This window comes from Aquarana catesbeiana, linkage group LG01 (assembly GCF_042186555.1).
Source record: "Aquarana catesbeiana isolate 2022-GZ linkage group LG01, ASM4218655v1, whole genome shotgun sequence".
In the NCBI taxonomy this organism is placed as follows: Eukaryota; Metazoa; Chordata; class Amphibia; order Anura; family Ranidae; genus Aquarana; species Aquarana catesbeiana.
The window spans coordinates 37904357-37931174 of NC_133324.1; positions in this window are offsets into that span (position 1 = coordinate 37904357).

The following is a 26818-nucleotide window of genomic DNA, read 5'->3' on the forward strand; positions in this document are numbered from 1 at the left end:
ACTCTCTGGTCTTCCTTCCACGCTTCCTTCCACGCTGTGGCTCTGGTGGTGGAGTTGTGGCAGCAGGAGGAGGAGGAGGATGGTCCAACTCAATCACGTCGGTCTTGGGTGTGATTTTGCCACTCACCCCCTTAGTTAGGGCTTTATAAATAAGTTGCTCACACATGAGGCGTTGACCCTCCTGCATGAACTTCAGTTTGGTGGCAGCCATGCAGGCAAAGGCCTCTTCTGGAGTGGGTAAGGCTCTGAGGGACGCAGAAGCCTCCTGAATGAGCCTGAGCGCTGAATCCTGCATGTGAGTCGCCTTCCTCGCTCTTTTGTATGGAAGGCGGGGGGGAGGATCCTGAGATTCGGTCAGGCTGCGACTGGTCCCAGGCTTCTCTTGGCTGCCACTTAGCCCCACCTCCTCCTGGCTGCAACTTAGCCCCACCTCCTCCTGTCTGCCACATTCCACAGCCTCCTCCTGGCTGAGGTCTTCCTGTGTATGAAAAAGGGACATAGTTTTAGTTTTTTAGTCATCAATCACACACAATTTTCACCTCATGACTGTTGCAAATTGAATGTTAACAAATATAACTGATGATCATTCCGAGCCCAGCATTTTTCATTCTTGTCCCAATTATTTTTGCCCACTACCGTCTATTGATATGTAAAACACTTTATTAAATCAGCAATTAGTGATCAATAATGACATCTAGTAAAGATCATTTTTTTATTGACCAGAAATCTGTAGAAGAATGCTATACCTGACTCCAGCTGGGCTCCTCCACTTCTTCCTGGCTGGAAGGCCCAGGTTGGACATCAGAAGCCTCAGCTGGGGTGGAAGGAAGAGTGGAAGGAAGAGTGGAGAGGGATTCCCTGACTTCAGTGTGGTCTGACAGAAATCGCAGTCTCTCATAGTACCATAGCCTGGGGACATAAACGTCATCTGCTGCAGCTCCGGATCTCTGGGAATCTGTGACCTTCTTGCGCTCTCTAAGATAAGTGCTCCTCAGGCCACCAGTTTTAGTTTTTAAATAGGGGATGGTTGCTGTGGCGACCACCGGCTTCACCAACTCCAGCAGTTTCTCCAGCGCTGCCTGCCTCTTTTGTTTATGGTTATAATGCAGGTGTTTGACCTGCCACAGACAGGGCAGCTCCCTGTACTTGTCTATGAACAGGGGGAGGAAGTTGTGGTCATTGAAGCCATCCATTTTATCTGCAAGACACAACATGAGACAAACCATAATGTCAGGCAAAACTCTCCTAATCTTGTCCCAATATAGGCCTCAATCTAGAAGCAGTATAGGCCCAAGTTTAGACCTTACCTTCCTTATCACGAATGGCGCCTCCTATACTCCTTCCTCCGCTCACAGATCGTACGTACTACGCACGCGTGTTACGCTTTATACATACTGCGCATGCGTGTAACTCCGCCCGCCCCTGATGTTCTTTCTAGTCTATTCCCTGCCCCTTTTTGTTCGGCGCAGTGGGGGAAAAGCACATGGCGGAGACACAGCAGGTGCGTGCTAATTATAGCAACGAGGAGGAGGGGGAGGAAAGCCCGGAGCCAGAAATGTCCCGATCCATAAGGAGACAATTTAAGGCGTCGAATATGTCCTTTGGGGAGATGTTGGAGATGGTGGACATCCTGAAGAGGGCCGACTATGACGGGAAGTATGGACCTTACCCCAACCCCAATGTCAGAAAGGTCAAGATCATGGCGAAAGTGGTCAAGAGCCTGCACCGGAATTTTGGGGTACGACGATCGAAAGATCAGCTCAGGAAATGGTGGTCGGACCTCAAATTAAGAGAGCATGGGCAGTACAGAAAGATCCGAAGAGTGCTGCAAAAAAGTAAGTAGTTGTGCTGTGTTCCGATTCTTTTTGTGTTTATTACCTTTGTGCTGCTCCATGTGCTTTTCTGAACTGTTGTACAGTTTAAAATGGCAACTTTCATGTTCATTGGCACATTATTCGTTCGTATCAAACATTTTTCTTTCGGCCTATAAAACACCATTGATTTGGCCATATGCATTTCACCACATTTTTTAGGGCCTACTTGTCTGAAAATAATTTGGTTGTGTAGATGGGTTTCTTACTAGAATGAAATGCAAACTAGATTCTGTGTAACGAGAGGACACTCAGCAGCTGTTTACACATCTGGACGCTGGAGCACTAGTGTGGGACACAAGAACACCCTTTTTATTAGGGGTCCCACACAGGTGCTCCAGTGTATACTATAGGGGTGTCTCCATCTGTGAAGCTTGTAAAAAACAGGTAAAGTATTGAATCTTGACAAAGGACACTGAAAATTCTACATCTTGGAACTCTGCCAAAATAGACAATTGTACCCCACTTCCAAGCAATGTTTCATATTTATAGTTCTTCCCTCAAATATCTGTGTGCTAAGTATACCATTTTTTGTTTTACATAGGGGAGAAAAGACTCGGAGGACACCCCTCATCCAACGAGACCAGAAACCCCCACCTCTGGATGAAGGGGAAATACCACAAAGAGAAGAAGAGGAGGAAGACGTAGTGGAACTAGTCACCACAACAGGTGAGTGTCTGTGACCACAGGCTCAGGTAAGAGATGGATGCCGCCATTTTTATAATACATGGTTTTTTTTTGGTTTCTCTCTTTTTAGGTGATTGTGATGTTGTGGATCCAGGGCATTTCACCTCGGAAAGTGCACAGATCCTGATCATGGAGATCATGGGGTGTAATGTTGCATTGGAAAACATCAAGAAAAACATCAATGATGTTATTCAAAAAAATAAGAACATCATTGATGTTTTGGGGAGAGTTTAAAACCCCTCCAAAGCCCTTTTTATGGTGTGCTACAATTTTTTACTTTTTTGAAGAATTGTAGAAAAGCCAAATTTTGAAGATGCACAAAGTGTGTCAACATGTGCTATCTGCCATCACGGGAGATCAATGGACGCGTTTTGGGGGTGCAACCCCTTCCTCAATAATAAAGTAGCTGAGAGGAAGGGGTTGCTCCCCCAAAACACATCCCTTCATCCCCCGTGATGGCAGCTACCACATGTTGACATTCATACATTTGTGTGCATCTTCAAAATTTGGCTTTTCATGGGGTGACTTCACCCCATCTGAACACAATATCAAACTCAGTTCCTAAATACTCTTGTCTGATATTGCCTTCAAGTTCTACCTAATGTGAACTTTGTAAGTTCAAGATTTGTGTCTTTCTTGTTGGTTTGAAACATGCCTGTTTTATCTTAAATGGACATTTCTACTTTTTCTAATGCCACCCCAAAAATTGTTATACAACAAACATGTTGGTTTGTTTTACAAACCTTTTCTAAATGCACATGTGATTGTGCTGGTATTAAAAAGATTGTTAATCAAGAATGTGTGGATAATTGTCTCAACGCTACAACACATTTGTGGTGCTCCAATTGCTGCTTTCTGTGACAATGGGGGTTATTTCATAAGGGCAAATCCACTTTGCACTACAAGTGCAGTTTCAGTGCAGTTTCAAGTGCACTTGTAGTGGAAAGTGTCTTTGCCTTTAGTAAATAACACCCAACAGTGCTTTGTATAAGGTTACACAATCACGCCATTTTCAGGACTCACCACATTTCTGTAAGGGTCAGCTAAAACAAACACAAGCAGTAAATGTCACCAAAGATTTGCTTAATTTTTTTTTATTTGATAAAGGTTTCACACATTGTCTGGCATATTGATAGCCCCCCTACCTGCAAAGAATTCAAGGTATCTTAGCCGGACATCACGGGCACTCAGGGAGGGCAAGCCAGGACGGCCACTTTCAAGCGCCGTCAGGGTTGTTTCATTTATAATTCCAGCCTCAGGCCCAACTGAGCCAGCATAGTTGGCAGAATGTTGCCGTAAAAAGTTATGTAGAACACAGCACGCCAGGTGCCTATTTAACTGGGTGTAGAGCTCAGTCTGAGCGTGCTCAGTCTTTGGCTGTGGAACTTTGTGTAAGTGGAACTTGGTATAAGTGGGAGTTAAAAAACTAGAGTTATAGAGTGAATAAGTCTTGCTTGTTGATTGCTGGGTTTGCTGGGGTGCATTTTTGGGGCTTTTCCTTTTAGTTTTTCATTTGCTTTTTTCTGTCACTTTTTAAATAGCTTTTTTTTCTTTTTTTTTTTTTTTTTTTTTTCCTCTGGTTCCTTCAGCCTATCAATTAAGGGGGGTGGTTAATTGCTCACAGGTGCCTATTTAACTGGGTGTAGAGCTCAGTCTGAGCGTGCTCAGTCTTTGGCTGTGGAACTTTGTGTAAGTGGAACTTGGTATAAGTGGGAGTTAAAAAACTAGAGTTATAGAGTGAATAAGTCTTGCTTGTTGATTGCTGGGTTTGCTGGGGTGCATTTTTGGGGCTTTTCCTTTTAGTTTTTCATTTGCCTTTTTCTGTCACATTTTAAATAGCTTTTTTTCTTTTTTTTTTTTTTTTTTTTTTCCTCTGGTTCCTTTAGCCTATCAATTAAGGGGGGTGGTTAATTGCTCACAGGTGCCTATTTAACTGGGTGTAGAGCTCAGTCTGAGCGTGCTCAGTCTTTGGCTGTGGAACTTTGTGTAAGTGGAACTTGGTATAAGTGGGAGTTAAAAAACTAGAGTTATAGAGTGAATAAGTCTTGCTTGTTGATTGCTGGGTTTGCTGGGGTGCATTTTTGGGGCTTTTCCTTTTAGTTTTTCATTTGCCTTTTTCTGTCACTTTTTAAATAGCTTTTTTTTCTTTTTTTTTTCCTCTGGTTCCTTCAGCCTATCAATTAAGGGGGGTGGTTAATTGCTCACAGGTGCCTATTTAACTGGGTGTAGAGCTCAGTCTGAGCGTGCTCAGTCTTTGGCTGTGGAACTTTGTGTAAGTGGAACTTGGTATAAGTGGGAGTTAAAAAACTAGAGTTATAGAGTGAATAAGTCTTGCTTGTTGATTGCTGGGTTTGCTGGGGTGCATTTTTGGGGCTTTTCCTTTTAGTTTTTCATTTGCCTTTTTCTGTCACATTTTAAATAGCTTTTTTTCTTTTTTTTTTTTTTTTTTTTTTCCTCTGGTTCCTTTAGCCTATCAATTAAGGGGGGTGGTTAATTGCTCACAGGTGCCTATTTAACTGGGTGTAGAGCTCAGTCTGAGCGTGCTCAGTCTTTGGCTGTGGAACTTTGTGTAAGTGGAACTTGGTATAAGTGGGAGTTAAAAAACTAGAGTTATAGAGTGAATAAGTCTTGCTTGTTGATTGCTGGGTTTGCTGGGGTGCATTTTTGGGGCTTTTCCTTTTAGTTTTTCATTTGCCTTTTTCTGTCACTTTTTAAATAGCTTTTTTTTCTTTTTTTTTTCCTCTGGTTCCTTCAGCCTATCAATTAAGGGGGGTGGTTAATTGCTCACAGGTGCCTATTTAACTGGGTGTAGAGCTCAGTCTGAGCGTGCTCAGTCTTTGGCTGTGGAACTTTGTGTAAGTGGAACTTGGTATAAGTGGGAGTTAAAAAACTAGAGTTTAAAACAGGAGGTTATAACAGGGGTCATAGTACCTGTGTAGTGTGAGTATCTGAGTGTTGTCTGAGTAGTGTGTGTGGATCGTTAGTACTTGTGTATTGTGTACTGTATACTTGAGTATTGCGAGTGCACGTAGGTCTGCGACTGTTCTGGGATTGCACGTAGGTCTGTGAGTACCTGTGTATTGTCTTGTTGTGTACCTGTGTATTGTCTTGAGTATTAGTGCCAGGAAGCTAGCTGTTAGGTAATTTGGACAGGGTAAAATCCCCAAATCCTCACTAAATTTAATAGGTACGATGCCCGGCGGGTGTGGAGAGGCGACTCTTTGTACATCTTGCCGCATGTATGCATTCCTTGATCATCCGATCGAGGGTGAATACTGCTGTGCAAAATGTAAGCACATTGTTTCCCTGGAAGCCCAGGTTCTGAATCTGGGGAAGCAACTGTCAGCACTGAGAAGTCCCTCCATACTAAAGGTGAGCCAGGAATGTACACGGCAGGTGCCGGCAGGGGCCAGCACAGAGGCGGGTGGAGACAAAGAGGCGCAGGCACTAGCAAAGAGTAGATGGGTGACAGTCAGGAGGGGTAGAGGGGGAAGTGCCAGAGAGGCCGATCCAGGACTGGAGCATCCCAATAAATACGCTCCATTGAGTGTCATTGGTGAAACCAGTCAGGGACCAGCACTGCTGGAGATGAGGGACTCTCCTAGCTGCCAGGGGAAGAACTCCTCCAGTGAGAGTGGGGGGACAGCAAAGGGAAAGGAAAGACAGATTCTGGTGGTAGGGGACTCAATTCTTAGAAGGACAGAGAGGGCAATCTGTAACGAAGACCCGAAGCGCCGAACAGTATGTTGTCTACCGGGCGCTCGGGTTCGGCACATCACGGATCTTGTGGACAGATTACTGGGAGGGGCTGGGGAAGACCCGGCTGTCATGGTGCACGTTGGCACCAATGACAAAGTCAGAGGCAGATGGAGTGTCCTAAAGAACGATTTTAGGGACTTAGGTGCTAAATTGAGGAAAAGGACCTCCAAGGTAGTATTCTCAGGAATACTACCGGTACATCGAGCCACACCAGAAAGGCAGAGGGAGATTAGGGAAGTAAACAAGTGGCTGAAGAGCTGGTGTAGTAAGGAGGGGTTTGGGTTCCTGGAGGACTGGGCCGACTTCTCAGTTGGTAACCGGTACTATAGAAGGGACGGACTGCACCTAAATGAGGAGGGTGCAGATCTGCTGGGAATGAAGATGGCCAAAAAGTTAGAGGGGTTTTTAAACTAGGCGATGGGGGGGGAGGTTCCAGAGACAGTGATAGCCAGCGCGGATGATATTCCAGAGGGTAGTGTTGGGGGCATTAGTGGTAGGTTAACCAAAGCACAAAAACACAAGGTGAGTATAGTAGCAAGTCCTAGTTGCAATTTTGAAACACCCAATACGAGGACAATATGCGACCGGTCTAAACTATGTGGCATGTTCACCAATGCCAGGAGCATGGCAGACAAGATGGGTGAACTAGAGATACTGTTGTACAAGGAGGATTTGGATTTTGTGGGAATTTCAGAGACCTGGTTCAACAGCTCTCGTGATTGGCTGGCAAATATTCAAGGGTATACCCTATACCGCAAGGATAGAGAGGGTAAAAAAGGGGGAGGGGTATGCCTATATATCAAGAATAATGTACAAGCGAATGTGAGAGATGACATCACTGAGGGAGCTAGAGAGGAGGTGGAATCCTTATGGGTAGAGCTCCAAAGGGATGAAGCTAAGGGGAAAATAATACTGGGAGTATGCTATAGGCCCCCTAACCTGAAGGAGGAAGTGGAGACGGATCTCCTATCACAAATTGGATTAGCAGCAAGGATGGGAAGTGTTATCATAATGGGGGATTTTAATTATCCAGACATAGACTGGGCGGAGGGAACCGCGCATTCATTTAAGGCTCGCCAGTTCCTTAATGTCTTGCAGGACAATTTTATGGGTCAGATGGTAGACGCACCAACTAGAAATAAAACATTACTGGATCTACTGATTACCAACAATACAGACCTGATCACAGATGTGGAAATACGGGGCAATTTAGGTAACAGCGATCACAGGTCAATTAGTTTCAGTATAAATCACACAAATAGGAAACATAAAGGGAATACAAAGACACTGAATTTCAAAAGAGCCAACTTCCCTAAACTACAAACCTTGCTAAAAGGCATAAATTGGGATAAAATATTAGGAACAAAGAATACGGAGGAGAGATGGGTTTGCTTTAACCACTTCAGCCCCGGAAGGTTTTACCCCCTTCCTGACCAGAGCACTTTTTACAATTCGGCACTGCGTCGCTTTAACTGCTAATTGCGCGGTCATGCAATGCTGTACCCAAACGAAATTTGCGTCCTTTTCTTCCCACAAATAGAGCTTTCTTTTGATAGTATTTGATCACCTCTGCCGTTTTTATTTTTTGCGCTATACACGGAAAAAGACCGAAAATTTTGAAAAAAAATGATATTTTCTACTTTTTGTTCTAAAAAAAATCCAATAAACTCAATTTTAGTCATACATTTAGGCCAAAATGTATTCGCCCACATGTCTTTGGTAAAAAAAATGTCAATAAGTGTATATTTATTGGTTTGCGCAAAAGTTATAGCGTCTACAAACTAGGGTACATTTTCTGGAATTTACACAGCCTTTAATTTATGACTGCCTATGTCGTTTCTTGAGGTGCTAAAATGGCAGGGCAGTACAAAACCCCCACAAATGACCCCATTTTGGAAAGTAGACACCCCAAGGAATTTTCTGAGAGGCATGTTGAGCCCATTGAATATTCATTTTTTTTGTCCCAAGTGATTGAACAATGACAAAAAAAATAAAAAAATTACAAAAAGTTACTAAATGATATATTGCTCACACAGGCCATGGGCATATGTGGAATTGCACCCCAAAATACATTTAGCTGCTTCTCCTGAGTATGGGGATACCACATGTGTGGGACTTTTTGGGAGCCTAGCCGCGTACGGGGCCCCGAAAACCAATCACTGCCTTCAGGATTTCTAAGGGCGTACATTTTTGATTTTACTCCTCACTACCTATCACAGTTTTGAAGGCCATAAAATGCCCAGATGACATAAAACCCCCCCAAATGACCCCATTTTGGAAAGTAGACACCCCAAGCTATTTGCTTTGAGGCATGTTGAGTCCATGGAATGTTTTATATTTTGACACAAGTTGCGGGAAAGTGACACATTTTTTTTTTTTTTTTTTTGCACAAAGTTGTCACTAAATGATATATTGCTCACACAGGCCATGGGCATATGTGGAATTGCACCCCAAAATACATTTAGCTGCTTCTCCTGAGTATGGGGATACCACATGTGTGGGACTTTTTGGGAGCCTAGCCGCGTACGGGACCCCGAAAACCAATCACTGCCTTCAGGATTTCTAAGGGCGTACATTTTTGATTTTACTCCTCACTGCCTATCACAGTTTCGGAGGCCATGGAATGCCCAGGTGGCACAACCCCCCCCCAAATGACCCCATTTTTGAAAGTAGACACCCCAAGCTATTTGCTGAGAGGCATGGTGAGTATTTTGCAGCTCTCATTTGTTTTTGAAAATAAAGAAAGACGAGAAAAAAATTTTTTTTTTTCTTTTTTCAATTTTCAAAACTTTGTGACAAAAAGTGAGGTCTGCAAAATACTCACTATACCTCTCATCAAATAGCTTGGGGTGTCTACTTTCCAAAATGGGGTCATTTGGGGGGTTTTTTTGCCACCTGGGCATTCCATGGCCTCCGAAACTGTGATAGGCAGTGAAGAGTGAAATCAAAAATTTACGGCCTTAGAAAGCCTGAAGGCAGTGCTTGGTTTCGGGGTCCCGTACGCGGCTAGGCTCCCAAAAAGTCTCACACATGTGGTATCCCCATACTCAGGAGAAGCAGCAGAATGTATTTTGGGGTGTAATTTCACATATTCCCATGGCATGTTTGAGCAATATATCATTTAGTGACAACTTTGCGCAAAAAAAATATAAAAAAAATAAAAAATTGTCTCTTTCCCGCAACTTGTGTCACAATATAAATTATTCCATGGACTCAACATGACTCTCAGCAAATAGCTTGGGGTGTCTACTTTCCAAAATGGGGTCATTTGGGGGGGTTTGAACTGTCCTGGCATTTTATGCACAACATCTAGAAGCTTATGTCACACATCACCCACACTTCTAACCACTTGAAGACAAAGCCCTTTCTGACACTTATTGTTTACATAAAAAAATAATTTTTTTTTGCAAGAAAATTACTTTGAACCCCCAAACATTATATATTTTTTTTAAAGCAAATGCCCTACAGATTAAAATGGTGGGTGTTTCATTTTTTTTTTTCACACAGTATTTGCGCAGCGATTTTTCAAACGCATTTTTTGGGGAAAAAACACACTTTTTTACATTTTAATGCACTAAAACACACTATATTGCCCAAATGTTTGATGAAATAAAAAAGATGATCTTAGGCCGAGTACATGGATACCAAACATGACATGCTTTAAAATTGCGCACAAACGTGCAGTGGCGACAAACTAAATACATTTTTAAAAGCCTTTAAAAGCCTTTACAGGTTACCACTTTAGATTTACAGAGGAGGTCTACTGCTAAACTTACTGCCCTCGATCTGACCTTCGCGGCGATACCTCACATGCATGGTGCAATTGCTGTTTACATTTGACGCCAGACCGACGCTTGCGTTCGCCTTAGCGCGAGAGCAGGGGGGACAGGGGTGCTTTTTTTTTTTTTTTTTTCTTTATTATTATTATTTTTTTATCTTATTTTTAAACTGTTCCTTTCATTTTTTTTTTTTTTTAATCATTTTTATTGTTATCTCAGGGAATGTAAATATCCCCTATCATAGCAATAGGTAGTGACAGGTACTCTTTTTTGCAAAAATTGGGGTCTATTAGACCCTAGATTTCTCCTCTGCCCTCAAAGCATCTGACCACACCAAGATCGGTGTGATAAAATGCTTTCCCAATTTCCCAATGGCGCTGTTTACATCCGGCGAAATCTAAGTCATAAAATGCTCGTAGCTTCCGGTTTCTTAGGCCATAGAGATGTTTGGAGCCACTCTGGTCTCTGATCAGCTCTATGGTCAGCTGGCTGAATCACCGGCTGCATTTTCAGGTTCCCTGTTGAGACAGGAGAGCCAGAGAAAAACACGGAAGACGTTGGGGGGAGGGGCATTCCCTCCCACTGCTTGTAAAAGCAGACTAGAGGCTAATTAGCCGCTAGGATTGCTTTTACATGAAAGCCGACCGCTGGCTGAAAAGAATGATACCAAGATGATACCTAAACCTGCAGGCATCATTCTGGTATAACCACTCAAAGTCGTGAATGGCGTACCTGAAGACAAAAAAATGGTTAACAATAAAGCACAGTAAACGGTAAGGTATAAAAAATTGCATACCTGAAAAGCAAACATGATAAAACATAATAACAATAAAACATTGCAGAATAGAATACAGTAAAAAAGAACAGAACAATAGAGAGAGAGAATAGAGAGAGAAAGAACAATAAAACGACAACTATTTTTTTTTTATTTTATATTTTTGTATGTGTTTTTTTTTTTTTTTTTTACACTTTTTTTTGTAACTAACTTTTATAACTGTAACCGGTTCCAGGTTCGGGTCTCTCAAAATGCGATGGCATCTTGGGAGACCCTGTGAAAGTGTGCCTAGTCTGTGCAATGCTGTACCCTACGCTAATACTCAACTAGTGCATGGTAGCGTTCAAAATATTCACCAATGCAAAGACCAGGATTGTCAGGACAGGAGGGACAATAATAGCGGGTGTCACGTCTATATCCGCGCTTGCTGCAGACACGACATCTTTTTTGGGGGGGTTCGTTGGGTAGGGGTACTCGGGAGGACATAAAGAAAATGCCTCTCATGCAGCCGACTGCATTTGGTTGGGGATGTGAATGGGGGAAGTACGGGCGCTGCAGAAGCGGTGGGTTCCCAATTAGGATTGGCGAATGCAGCAGGAAGGGCACTATGGGCACGACGGGCCTGTGTTTGTCTTCTTGGTGGCAGCGGGACACTACTTGTGCTTGTCACCTCACCAGCTTGAACTGCACTTATGGGACTCGCCATGTCACCAAGTGTTACTGCAGTGCTGGTTTGACTACGACCGGGGTGTACTAGGCCGCTGGTGCTTGCCAGTTCACCAAAACGCTACCAAAAAAACTGTTAGCGATCGCAAGGATCAGGCCTGACTCTGCGAACGCTGCAGTTATGCGTTTAGTGTTTTGTAAGTGTCAGTGATCGATCGATACTGCACTTGGGTGGGCTGGGCTTGGCCGGGCGGAGGGGCAAAACGCAGGTGCTAGCAGGTATCTGGGCTGATCCCGCTAACACTGCGTTTGTGGGAACCCTAAACTGCTGGGGACGCTAGTATAGATCTGATCGGATCAGATATTGATCCGATCAGATACTATACCACTAAGGGAGGCGTATGCTGCGTGCGTGGGTGTTAGCGGTACTGGCACTAACCTGACGCTGCCTGGGGCTGGTGCTTGCCAGTTCACCAAAACGCTACCAGAAAAACTGTTAGCGATCGCAGGAATCAGGCCTGACTCTGCGAACGCTGCAGTTATGCGTTTAGTGTTTTGTAAGTGTCAGTGATCGATCGATACTGCACTTGGGTGGGCTGGGCTGGGCCGGGCGGAGGGGCAAAACGCAGGTGCTAGCAGGTATCTGGGCTGATCCAGCTAACACTGCGTTTGTGGGAACCCTAAACTGCTGGGGACGCTAGTATAGATCTGATCAGATCAGATATTGATCCGATCAGATACTATACCACTAAGGGAGGCGTATGCTGCGTGCGTGGGTGTTAGCGGTACTGGCGCTAATCTGACGCTGCCTGGGGCTGGTGCTTGCCAGTTCACCAAAACGCTACCAAAAAAACTGTTAGCAATCGCAGGGATCAGGCCTGACTATGCGAACGCTGCAGTTATGCGTTTAGTGTTTTGTAAGTGACAGTGATCGATCGATACTGCACTTGGGTGGGCCGGGCAGAGGGGCAAAACGCAGGTGCTAGCGGGTATCTGGGCTGATCCCGCTAACACTGCGTTTTCGGGAACCCTAAACTGCTGGGGACGCTAATATAGATCTGATTGGATCAGATATTGATCCGTACAGATACTATACCACTAAGGGAGGCGTATGCTGCGTGCGTGGGTGTTAGCGGTACTGGCGCTAATCTGACGCTGCCTGGGGCGACGCATATCACCGCCGGGCGATCAGGGGGCTAAACCTTTATTCGGTAATAAACGGCGGGTGCCCTGACACTATAAAAAATAAACGAACAAACCAGCGTCACTCGTAACAGTTATACGGTGATCAGTGGTGAAAGGGTTAACTAGGGGGCAATCACGGGGTTAAAACTCTTATTAGATAGTATATGGGGGTCCCTGTCGCTATAAAACGCTGACGGCGAACCTAAATATTTACGTCTCTAACTAGCGTCACCAGCGACACTAATACAGCGATCAGAAAAATGATCGCTTAGTGACACTGGTGACAGGGGGTGATCAAGGGGTTAAAACTTTATTAGGGGGGGTTAGCGGGGTATCCTAGACCTAAAGGGGGGTAATACTCACTGTCCCAACACTGTAACTGTCACAAACTGACACTATGCAGTAATCAGAAAAAAAAAAAAATACTGCTAATGTCAGTTTGTGACAGGGGGGGGTGATTGGGGGGGGGTCGGGGGGCGATCGGGGGGGGATCGGGGGTGTAAGGTATGCCTGGCATGTTCTACTGTGTGTGTTTGTGTTGTGTGGACTTACATGTCTTCTCTCCTCGGCGCTGGGACGGAAACTGCCAGACCGAGGAGAGATGACATCACATCCTCTGCCTGTGTGAAACTACATACAGGCAGAGGAGGATTCCCATTGGCTGGGAGCGATCGCGAGGGGGGGGCCACGATTGGATGGTCTCCCCCTCGCCTCCCGACGCTCCCAGTCAGATGCCGACCGCCGCTGGCACCGGGGGGGGGTCCGATCGGACCCCCCGCCCGCGGGAGGCAGATCACGTACAGGTACGTGATTCTGCCTGCCCGTGCCATTCTGCCGACGTATATCTACGTTAGGCGGTCGGCAAGTGATTGCCAGACCGTTGTTCCTAATTTTTACAGACAGTCTATTGACTGGAATGGTACCAGCTGATTGGAGAAAAGCCAATGTAGCACCAATATTTAAAAAGGGCCTAAAAAACATCCCTGGGAATTACAGACCAGTTAGCCTAACATCAATAGTATGTAAAATCTTGGAGGGGATGATGAGGGACTATTTACAAGATTTTAGTAATAAGAACGATATCATTAGCAGTAATCAGCATGGATTCATGAAGAATCGTTCTTGCCAAACCAATCTATTAACCTTCTATGAGGAGGTGAGTTGCCATCTAGATAAAGGAAGGCCCGTAGATGTGGTGTATCTGGATTTTGCAAAAGCATTTGACACAGTTCCCCATAAACGTTTACTGTACAAAATAGGGTCCGTTGGCATGGACCATAGGGTGAGTACCTGGATTGAAAACTGGCTACAAGGGCGTGTTCAGAGGGTGGTGATAAATGGGGAGTACTCAGAATGGTCAGGGGTGGGTAGTGGGGTTCCCCAGGGTTCTGTGCTGGGACCAATCCTATTTAATTTGTTTATAAACGATCTGGAGGATGGGATAAACAGTTCAATCTCTGTATTTGCAGACGTTACTAAGCTAAGCAGGGCAATAACTTCTCCGCAGGATGTGGAAACCTTGCAAAAAGACCTGAACAAATTAATGGGGTGGGCGACTACATGGCAAATGAGGTTCAATGTAGAAAAATGTAAAATAATGCATTTGGGTGGCAAAAATATGAATGCAATCTATACACTGGGGGGAGAACCTCTGGGGGAATCTAGGATGGAAAAGGACCTGGGGGTCCTAGTAGATGATAGGCTCAGCAATGGCATGCAATGCCAAGCTGCTGCTAATAAGGCAAACAGAATATTGGCATGTTAATAAAGGGGGATCAACTCCAGAGATAAAACGATAATTCTCCCGCTCTACAAGACTCTGGTCTGGCCGTACCTGGAGTATGCTGTCCAGTTCTGGGCACCAGTCCTCAGGAAGGATGTACTGGAAATGGAGCTAGTACAAAGAAGGGCAACAAAGCTAATAAAGGGTCTGGAGGATCTTAGTTATGAGGAAAGGTTGCGAGCGTTGAACTTATTCTCTCTGGAGAAGAGACGCTTGAGAGGGGATATGATTTCAGTTTACAAATACTGTACTGGTGACCCCACAATAGGGATAAAACTTTTTCGCAGAAGAGAGTTTAATAAGACTCGGGGCCACTCATTACAATTGGAAGAAAAGAGGTTTAACCTTAAACTACGTAGAGGGTTCTTTACTGTAAGAGTGGTAAGGATGTGGAATTCCCTTCCACAGGCGGTGGTCTCAGCGGGGAGCATTGATAGCTTCAAGAAACTATTAGACAATCACCTGAATGACCGCAACATACAGGGATATGTAAGGTAATACTGACACATAATCACACACATAGGTTGGACTTGATGGACGTGTGTCTTTTTTCAACCTCACCTACTATGTAAGGATAATGTAATTCAGTTTGTACTCCGCCATGTGTATGGGTGTAAGAAATAGGCGGAACCGGCTGGCCATGATTCCAAATGTGTTCTCCATCACTCTTCTGGCTCTGGCCAGCTGGTAATTAAAAACCCTCTGGTCCGGGGTGAGGGTCCTCATCGGGAATGGCCGCATAAGATGGTCCCCCTGGGCAAAAGCTTCATCCGCAATGAAGACGAATGGGAGTCCTTCCACATTGTCTTCTGGAACTGGCAAGTCCAAGCTGCCATCCTGTAAAATTCTGAATCCACCATCGGACATCCGGCCATTCTTCCCCACCTCCACATACAGGAACTCGTAATTAGCTGACACCACTGCCAACATCACAATACTATTGAACCCCTTAGCCCTCATGCACACAGGCTGTTAAAAAAAGTTATGAAAACGCCAGTATCTTTGCAGTGATTTTTTTAAACTTTTTTCAGCTTTTTTCAGCGTTTTTGCAATAGCGTTTTTTAGCGTTTTTGAGCGTTTTTCCGCATTAGCGTTTTTGAGCGTTTTTTTTTTTTTTTCAAATTTTTTTTTTTTTTTTTTTTTCAATGGATCAAAAACGCTAAAAAACGTTGGTGAATGACGTTTTTGAGCGTTTTTCAGCGTTTTTCAGCGTTAGAGCGTTTTTACAGCTGAAAAACATCTTTCAGAACCCACTGGTCCTGGGTTTTTTTTACAGCTTAAAAACGCCTATGCCACTTGCAGCTCAAAAACGCCTAGGTGGGCATGAAGCCATAGACTAACATAGACAGGCCTTTTTAAGCTGCAAAAAAAGCTCAAAAAAGCAGCTGTAAAAACGTCCGTGTGCATGAGGACTTATAATTATAATAGTACGACCCCGAGTTGGGTGGTGGGACGATGTGGATGTGTTTCCTATCAATTGCCCCTCCGCAGTTAGGAAAGTCCCACCGCTGGGCAAAGTGGGAGGCCACAGTCTGCCATTCCTGTGGTGTGGAAATAAACTGTTGATGAAAACAAAAAAAATAGTCTTTTTGCACATTAAAACATGGAAAGCAGATTAGACACAAACCTTCTTGTCCAACATCATGATAACATTTATTAATGGGAATTTTTAAAGAACAAAGTATAAGGTACACCTATTATATTCCCCCTCCCCCCCCTCTCCTGGGCCATTTCTAAAATTATAGGGGGGTGGAGCTCTTGGACAGGTAACCCTCTCCACTTCATTGAGAGAAGAATGCCTAAATAATGGGTGTTACTTTGGCCAGCCCCTCCTTAGTTATACTATTGACAGCCCACTGGACAGGTAAGAAGTGTCATAATACAAAGATATATATACACACTGTACACATTTGAGCACATTTGGAAATTCTGCTATTACCTATCAAGATAATAATAGGATACAAAAACTTTAACCACTTGACGACCGCCTCACGCCGATGTACGTCGGCAAGGTGGCACGGACAGGCAAAATCACGTACATGTACGTGATTTGCCTTCCGCGGGTGGGGGGTCCGATCGGTCCCCCCCCCGGTGCCCGAGGCGGTCGCCATTTGTTCCCGGGCGATGAGAGGTGAGGGGGCGGCCATCCATTGTTGGCCACCCCCTCCCGATCGCTCCCGGCGAATGAAAATGCTTCCTTTCCCTCTGTAATGTAAACAGAGGGAAAGGAAGTGATGTCATCTCTCCTCGAGTCGGTCTTTTTGATCCGACGCAGAGGAGAGAAGACATCCAAGTAAGTGCACCAACACTACACTTACAGTAGAACACGCAGGCACACATTTCACCCCCCTGTCACCCCCCGATCACCCCCTGATCACCCCCCTGTACCCCCTGTCACTCTGTCACCAATAGCAGTTTTTTTTTTTTTTGCATTGGTGTCAGTTTGTGTCAGTTAGAAGTGTTAGGGCAGTTAGGTTAGCCCCCTTTAGGTCTAGGGTACCCCCCCTTAGGTCCAGGGTACCCCCCTAACCCCCCCTAATAAAAGTTAACCCCTTGATTACCCCCCGTCACCAGTGTCGCTAAGCGATCGTTTTTCTGATCGCTGTATTAGTGACACAGGTGACGCTAGTTAGGGAGGTAAGTATATAGGTTCGCTGTCAGTGTTTTATAGCGACAGGGACCCCATATACTACCTGCTAAAGGTTTTAACCCCCTGATTGCCCCCTAGTTAACCCTTTCACCAGCGATCACCGTATAACTGTTACGGGCGACGCTGGTTAGCTAGTTTGTTTTTTGTAGTTTATTACAGTTTATTACAGTTTATTATAGTTTTAGGGCACCCGCCGTTTATTACCCTATAAAGGTTTAACCCCCTAATTGCCCGGCGGTGATAGAAGTTAAGTTTTTAGGATCAGATAAGGTCTGCGTCGCCCCAGGCAGTGTCAGGTTAGCGCCAGTACCGCTAAAACCCACGCACGCAGCATACACCTCCCTTAGTGCTATAGTATCTGAACGGATCGATATCTGATCCGATCAGATCTATACTCCCCAGCAGTTTAGGGTTCCCTGAAACGCAGTGTTAGCGGGATCAGCCCAGATACCTGCTAGCACCTGCGTTTTGCTCCTCGGCCCAGCCCTGCCCAGCCCACCCAAGTGCAGTATCGATCGATAACTGACACTTACAAAACACTAAGCACACATAACTGCAGCGTTCGCAGAGTCAGGCCTGATCCCTGCGATCGCTAACAGTTTTTTGGTAGCGTTTTTATACAGTCGCCAACAGTCAGGAGCTTTTTTGCCTGTGAGTCTCACTAGTGTACCCCTAAATTTAGAGGCCAAAATGGCAAATCGAAGGTACACTAGTGAAGAGGCCTACACGTTTCTGAGTATGACAGATAGTGAAGAGGAAGTCACTCATCTGTCAAGTTCAGGCTCAGAATACGAACCTATAGAGGACAGCGGCTCCATGACAGATAGCTCTGACGACAGAGTTGTGGTCCCTGCTAGAGTCAGGCGTACCAGACCCCATTCTTCTTCTTCTGTCCTTGAAGTGCAAGAACCGCAGGGCTCTCGTATGGAGCAGAGAAGTACTAGCGCCGCTATTCCTTCTGGTGAACTGGCAAGCACCAGCGGCCTAGTACACCCTGGTCGTACATCCAGCACTGCAGTATCACGTGGTGACGTGGCGAGTCCCATAAGTGCAGTTCAAGCTGGCGAGGTGGCAAGCACTAGTAGTGTCCCGCTGCCACCAAGAAGACAAAGACAGGCCCGTCGTGCCCATAGTGCCCTTCCTGCTGCATTGGCCAATCCGAATTGGGAACCTTCCACTTCTGCAGCACCCGTACTTCCCCCTTTCACTGGCCAACCCGGAATTCAGGAGGAAACAGTTGACTTTACGCCACTGGATTTTTATTCACTGTTTTTCACCGAAGATCTCTATAGATCTATTGTGGACCAAAGCAATTTATACGCTGGTCAACACATCGCCGCTAATCCCCAGTCCTCCCTTGCCAGAGATTGGAGACCAATTACGGTCTCCGAATTTAAGACCTTTCTGGGCCTTTCCCTCCTCATGGGGTTGAATAAAAAGAGTAAGTTGCGGTCATATTGGTCCACTGACCCAATTTACCATTCACCCTTGTTCTCTGCTTCCATGGCCAGGGCACGATACGAGCAGATTTTGCGGTTCATGCACTTCAACGACAATGAACTCTGTCGTCCTCGTGGAGACCCTGCATACGATCGGCTCTACAAAATTCGGCCCCTCGTAAACCACTTCAACCAACGTTTTGCAGACTTGTTTACCCCCCATCAAGTTGTCTGCGTTGATGAGTCCCTGATTAAGTTTTCTGGCCGCTTGTCATTCAAACAGTACCTTCCCAGCAAGCGTGCCAGATACGGGGTCAAGATGTATAAGCTCTGTGACAGGGCCACAGGCTATACATGTAGATTTATGGTTTACGAGGGCAAAGATAGTCACGTAGAGCCGATCAACTGCCCTGACTACATAGGAAGCGCTGGCAAGATAGTGTGGGACTTGGTGTCACCCTTATTCGGAAAGGGGTACCACTTGTACGTGGACAATTATTATACGAGCGTGCCACTTTTTAGTCACTTGTTTGATCAGCAGATTGGAGCATGTGGCACCGTGCGACCTAATCGCCGGGGCTTTCCCCAGCGGCTTGTAGATTCCCGTCTTAGGCTGGGGGAGAGAGCCTGCTTGAAGTATAATAATTTGCTCGCTATGAAGTGGAGGGATAAGAAGAATGTTTTCGTTCTCACCTCCCTTCATGCAGACACGACGACCCAAATTTCTACGGCGACTGGTGTTGTGGAGAAACCCCTCTGTGTCCACGAATACAACCTTAATATGGGAGGGGTGGACCTCAACGACCAGTTGTTGGCGCCGTACTTAGTTGCCCGTAAGGCCAGACGCTGGTACAAAAAAGTGTCTGTATACTTATTTCAATTGGCTTTGCTGAATGCTCATGTGCTATACAGAGCTTCAGGACAGACTGGATCCTTCCTTAAATTCCAGGAAGAGATCGTCAGAGCCCTTCTGTTTCCAGACGGTGCTCTACCTCACCTTCCCCAACCAAATGCAGTAAGCCGGCTGCATGAGCGGCATTTTCTTTATGCCATCCCGAGTACCCCTACCCAACGAGCCCCCCAAAAAAGATGTCGTGTCTGTAGCAAGAGCGGATTTAGGCGTGACACCCGGTCTTATTGTCCCTCCTGTCCTGGCAATCCTGGTCTTTGCATGGGTGAATGCTTTGAACGCTACCATACATTAGTTGAGTATTAGCGTAGGGTTCAGCACTGCACAGACTAGGCACACTAACACAGGGTCTCCCAAGATGCCATTGCATTTTGAGAGACCCAAACCTGGAACAAGTTACAAAAGTTAAAAGTTACTAAAAAAAAGTGTAAAAAAAAAATTAAAAAAAAATTAAAAAAAATAAAAACAAAAAAAAATATAAAATAAAAAAACCAAAAATAGTTGTTGTTTTATTGTTCTCTCTCTCTCTATTCTCTCTCTATTGTTCTTCTCTTTTTTACTCTATTCTATTCTGCAATGTTTTATTGTTATTATGTTTTACCATGTTTCCTTTTCAGATTTTTCATACTTTACCGTTTACTTTGTTTTGTTGGTAACCATTTTATTGTTTTCAGGTACACCATTCAGTTGCAGCGCGGATTTATTTATCTTGACAGCAACAGCGTTTGCTCCCACGATATCTAAAGCCGTGACTCCAGCGCTGTCGGAGGTGATTTCACCACCACAGTTACATACTTCAGCATATATGCCGAAGCGTGGGGGCAGCAGTGGGTGGAGGAGCAATTTGCTCCTGCCTTTTGCGGGAGGATGCCCCCATGCTTCGGCATATATATATATTTTAGGCACAGGTTGCGTTAAATGTTTTATTTTTTACTATGGTTTTTTTTTGTATTTGCTTTGCAGGTATGGTAAGTCTTACTGTTATACTGTAATGTTACTTTGTTTTATTGTTAACCATCATTTGCTTAGCAGGTACGCCATTCAGTTGCAGCGCGGATTTATTTATCTTGACAGCAACAGCGTTTGCTCCCACGATATATAAAGCCGTGACTCCAGCGCTGTCGGAGGTGATTTCACCACCACAGTTACATACTTCAGCATATATGCCGAAGCGTGGGGGCAGCAGTGGGTGGAGGAGCAATTTGCTCCTGCCTTTTGCGGGAGGATGCCCCCATGCTTCGGCATATATATATATTTTAGGCACAGGTTGCGTTAAATGTTTTATTTTTTACTATGGTTTTTTTTTGTATTTGCTTTGCAGGTATGGTAAGTCTTACTGTTATACTGTAATGTTACTTTGTTTTATTGTTAACCATCATTTGCTTAGCAGGTACGCCATTCAGTTGCAGCGCGGATTTATTTATCTTGACAGCAACAGCGTTTGCTCCCACGATATATAAAGCCGTGACTCCAGCGCTGTCGGAGGTGATTTCACCACCACAGTTACATACTTCAGCATATATGCCGAAGCGTGGGGGCAGCAGTGGGTGGAGGAGCAATTTGCTCCTGCCTTTTGCGGGAGGATGCCCCCATGCTTCGGCATATATAAATGGTGCATGTATGCCCATCATTAGAAGTGGGTGGATGAAGGGAGGTATTCTAATGGTGGGCATACCCACCGATCAATATCTTTTTTTCGTTCAGCCCACAGGCTGCATGAAAAAAAAGTTTACAATATATGCCTAACAAGGACCAGCAACGTACTGGTATGTTGCTGGACTTTGAGTGGTTATACCAGAATGATGCCTGCAGGTTTAGGTATCATCTTGGTATCATTCTTTTCAGCCAGCGGTCGGCTTTCATGTAAAAGCAATCCTAGCGGCTAATTAGCCTCTAGACTGCTTTTGCAAGCAGTGGGAGGGAATGCCCCCCCCTCCCCCACCGTCTTCCATGTTTTTCTCTGGCTTTCCTGTCCCAACAGGGAACCTGAAAATGCAGCCGGTCATTCAGCCAGCTGACCATAGAGCTGATCAGAGACCAGAATGGCTCCAAACATCTCTATGGCCTAAGAAACCGGAAGCTACGAGCATTTTATGACTTAGATTTCGCCGAATGTAAACAGCGCCATTGGGAAATTGGGAAAGCATTTTATCACACCGATCTTGGTGTGATCAGATGCTTTGAGGGCAGAGGAGAGATCTAGGGTCTAATAGAGCCCAATTTTTTAAAAAAAGAGTACCTGTCACTACCTATTGCTATCATAGGGGATATTTACATTCCCTGAGATAACAATAAAATTAATTTTAAAAAAATAAAAATGAAAGGAACAGTTTAAAAATAAGATAAAAAAGCAAAAAAATAATAAAGAAAAAAAAAAAAAAAGCACCCCTGTCCCCCCCTGCTCTCGCGCAAAGGCGAACGCAAGCGTCGGTCTGGCGTCAAATGTAAACAGCAATTGCACCATGCATGTGAGGTATCACCGCGAAGGACAGAACAAGGGCAGTAATTTTAGCAGTAGACCTCCTCTGTAAATCTAAAGTGGTAACCTGTAAAGGCTTTTAAAGGCTTTTAAAAATGTATTTATTTTGTCGCCGCTGCGCGTTTGTGCGCAATTTTAAAGCATGTCATGTTTGGTATCCATGTACTCGGCCTAAGATCATCTTTTTTATTTCATCAAACATTTGGGCAATATAGTGTGTTTTAGTGCATTAAAATTTAAAAAAGTGTGTTTTTTCCCCAAAAAATGCGTTTGAAAAATCGCTGCGCAAATACTGTGTGAAAAAAAAATATAAAACACCCACCATTTTAATCTGTAGGGCATTTGCTTTAAAAAAAATATATAATGTTTGGGGGTTCAAAGTAATTTTCTTGCAAAAAAAAATTATTGTTTCATGTAATCAAAAAGTGTCAGAAAGGGCTTTGTCTTCAAGTGGTTAGAAGAGTGGGTGATGTGTGACATAAGCTTCTAAATGTTGTGCATAAAATGCCAGGACAGTTCAAACCCCCCCCAAATGACCCCATTTTGGAAAGTAGACACCCCAAGCTATTTGCTGAGAGGCATGTCGAGTCCATGGAATATTTTATATTGTGACACAAGCTGCGGGAAAGAGACAAATATTTTTTTTTTTTTTTTTTTTTTTGCACAAAGATGTCACTAAATGATATATTGCTCAAACATGCCATGGGAATATGTGAAATTACACCCCAAAATACATTCTGTTGCTTCTCCTGAGTATGGGGATACCACATGTGTGGGACTTTTTGGGAGCCTAGCCGCGCACGGGACCCCGAAAAACAAGCCCCGCCTTCAGGCTTTCTAAGGGCGTAAATTTTTGATTTCACTCTTCACTGCCTAGCACAGTTTCGGAGGCCATGGAATGCCCAGATAGCACAACCCCCCCCAAATGACCCCATTTTGGAAAATAGACACCCCAAGCTATTTGCTGAGAGGTATAGTGAGTATTTTGCAGACCTCACTTTTTGTCACAAACTTTCGAAAATTGAAAAAAGAAAAAAAAAATACATTTTTTTTGTCTTTCTTCATTTTCAAAAACAAATGAGAGCTGCAAAATACTCACCATGCCTCTCAGCAAATAGCTTGGGGTGTCTACTTTCCAAAATGGGGTCATTTGGGGGGGTTTTGTGCCATCTTGGCATTTTATGGCCTTCAAAACTGTTATAGGAAGTGAGGAGTGAAATCAAAAATTTATGCCCTTAGAAATCCTGAAGGCGGTGCTTGGTTTTCGGGGCCCCGTACGCGGCTAGGCTCCCAAAAAGTCCTAAACATGTGGTATCCCCATACTCAGGAGAAGCAGCAGAATGTATTTTGGGGTGTAATTCCACATATGCCCATGGCATGTTTGAGCAATATATCATTTAGTGACAACTTTGTGCAAAAAAAAAAAAAAAAAAAAAAAAAAGTGTTACTTTCCCGCAACTTGTGTCAAAATATAAAATATTCCATGGACTCAACATGCCTCTCAGCAAATAGTTTGGGGTGTCTACTTTCCAAAATGGGGTCATTTGGGGGGGGTTTGTGCCATCTTGGCATTTTATGGCCTTCAAAACTGTGATAGGTAGTGAGGAGTCAAATCACAACATTACGCCCTTAGAAATCCTGAAGGCGGTGCTTGGTTTTCGGGGCCCCGTATGCGGCTAGGCTCCCAAAAAGTCCCACACATGTGGTATCCCCATACTCAGGAGAAGCAGCTAAATGTATTTTGGGGTGCAATTCCACATATGCCCATGGCCTGTGTGAGAAATATATCATTTAGTGACAACTTTGTGCAAAAAAAAAAAAAATTGTCACTTTCCCGCAACTTGTGTCAAAAAATAAAATATTCCATGGACTCAACATGCCTCTCAGCAATTACCTTGGGGTGTCTACTTTCCAAAATGGGGTCATTTGGGGGGGTTTTGTGCCATCTTGGCATTTTATGGCCTTCAAAACTGTGATAGGAAGTGAGGAGTGAAATCAAAAATTTATGCCCTTAGAAATCCTGAAGGCGGTGCTTGGTTTTCGGGGCCCCGTACGCGGATAGGCTCCCAAAAAGTCCTAAACATGTGGTATCCCCATACTCAGGAGAAGCAGCAGAATGTATTTTGGGGTGTAATTCCACATATGCCCATGGCATGTTTGAGCAATATATCATTTAGTGACAACTTTGTGCAAAAAAAAAAAAAAAAAAAAAAAAAAGTGTTACTTTCCCGCAACTTGTGTCAAAATATAAAATATTCCATGGACTCAACATGCCTCTCAGCAAATAGTTTGGGGTGTCTACTTTCCAAAATGGGGTCATTTGGGGGGGTTTTGTGCCATCTTGGCATTTTATGGCCTTCAAAACTGTGATAGGTAGTGAGGAGTCAAATCACAACATTACGCCCTTAGAAATCCTGAAGGCGGTGCTTGGTTTTCGGGGCCCCGTATGCGGCTAGGCTCCCAAAAAGTCCCACACATGTGGTATCCCCATACTCAGGAGAAGCAGCTAAATGTATTTTGGGGTGCAATTCCACATATGCCCATGTCCTGTGTGAGAAATATATCATTTAGTGACAACTTTGTGCAAAAAAAAAAAAAATTGTCACTTTCCCGCAACTTGTGTCAAAAAAGAAAGTATTCCATGGACTCAACATGCCTCTCAGCAAATAGCTTGGGGTGTCTACTTTCCAAAATGGGGTCATTTGGGGGGGTTTTGTGCCATCTGGGCATTTTATGGCCTTCAAAACTGTGATAGGTAGTGAGGAATGAAATCAAAAATTTATGCCCTTAGAAATCCTGAAGGCGGTGATTGGTTTTCGGGGCCCCGTACGCGGCTAGGCTCCCAAAAAGTCCCACACATGTGGTATCCCCATACTCAGGAGAAGCAGCTGAATGTATTTTGGGGTGCAATTCCACATAGGCCCATGGCCTGTGTGAGCAATATATCATTTAGTGACAACTTTTTGTAAATATTTTTTTTTTTTTTTTTTTTGTCATTATTCAATCACTTGGGACAAAAAAAATAAATATTCAATGGGTTCAACATGCCTCTCAGCAATTTCCTTGGGGTGTCTACTTTCCAAAATGGGGTCATTTGGGGGGGTTTTGTACTGCCCTGCCATTTTAGCACCTCATGAAATGACATAGGCAGTCATAAACTAAAAGCTGTGTAAATTCCAGAAAATGTACCCTAGTTTGTAGACGCTATAACTTTTGCGCAAACCAATGAATATACGCTTATTAACTTTTTTTTTACCAAAGACATGTGGCCGAATAAATTTTGGCCTAAATGTATGACTAAAATTGAGTTTATTGGATTTTTTTTATAACAAAAAGTAGAAAATATCATTTTTTTTCAAAATTTTCGGTCTTTTTCCGTTTATAGCGCAAAAAATAAAAACGGCAGAGGTGATCAAATGCCATCAAAAGAAAGCTCTATTTGTGGGAAGAAAAGGACGCAAATTTCGTTTGGGTACAGCATTGCATGACCGCGCAATTAAAAGTTAAAGTGATGCAGTGCCAAATTGGAAAAAGACCTCTGGTCCTTAGGCAGCATAATGGTCCGGGGCTCAAGTGGTTAAACAGTACAATTTGAAAGTATACAGGCAGGCTCTTGCACTACATGCTTTGGGGAATTCATCCACACATCTGACCACAAAAGAGATGGGTATAGTGTGTGTGGGTTTGGCAAAGTCAGCAGATAGATGATTGAGGATAGATAGAGAATTGGTATCAGCTGACTTAGCAGTTGGGGGAGGGAGGGTTCCAAATGATTTGGGGAACCCCCCAAAAAAAGCCTATGGCACTCTGCCTGAATTTAAAGCACAAATCACCTTTAAAAACATTTTAGGGGTGTTTGGGGTAAAGCACTACTATGGAGCTGATAAAATACATTGTTAAGTGACTACATGAGGTGAATATAGGGCCAGGAGAGCATGCTGGGGAGGTAAGTGAAGGCAAATATGTATGAAGTACAAAAAAATAATTACATAAAAAATCCAACATGCATGAGGACAAAGGGGACATTCACAGCATATTACAATCATGGTAATTAGGGAATGAGGAAAGAAATACAATACATTATCAAACATTAAATACAATAAAATGTGATGTTAAAGGATAAATCTTACCTTAATATACTCCTTCTGCAGGACCTGGATGATGGCAGAACAGGTCTCTGGGATAATGATCCCCAGAGCCTGGGGGGAGATGCCTGTCGAGAACTTCAAGTCCTGCAGACTTCTCCCCGTCGCCAAGTACCGCAGGGTGGCGACGAGCCTCTGCTCCGGAGTGATGGCTTGCCTCATGCAGGTATCCTGCCTGCTGATATAAGGGGTGAGCAAAGCCAACAAATGGTGAAATACGGGGTCCGTCATCCGGAGAAAGTTCCTGAAATCATCAGGATTATTCTCACGGATCTCACGGAGCAAAGGCATATGACAGAACTGGTCACGCTGAAGCAACCAATTCTTGGTCCATGAACTCCTCCCCACCCTGTTCATGGACTGGACTTGTGTCAAGGTCAGGACCCCAACACCAAGGCCCCGCACAGCACGAACTCTACGAGGAGTACGTATACGCAACATGGTTAGAAAAGGGTAGGCTGCTCAGAACGGAATGCACTGAAGAACAGCAAGGCCTGTGAAGAGTGACCTGAAAAACAGTAACGAACGAACAAGAACACAATGACTAATCAAAGTCACACATAGCTTGCTTGCACGCACTGAAGAGCAGATACAAACCCACAAGCACAAACTGAACAGCAGAAAACGATCTGAAAACCACAAGTCTGAAAAAGCGCAAATCGTCTCTCACCAAACTTTTACTAACACGAG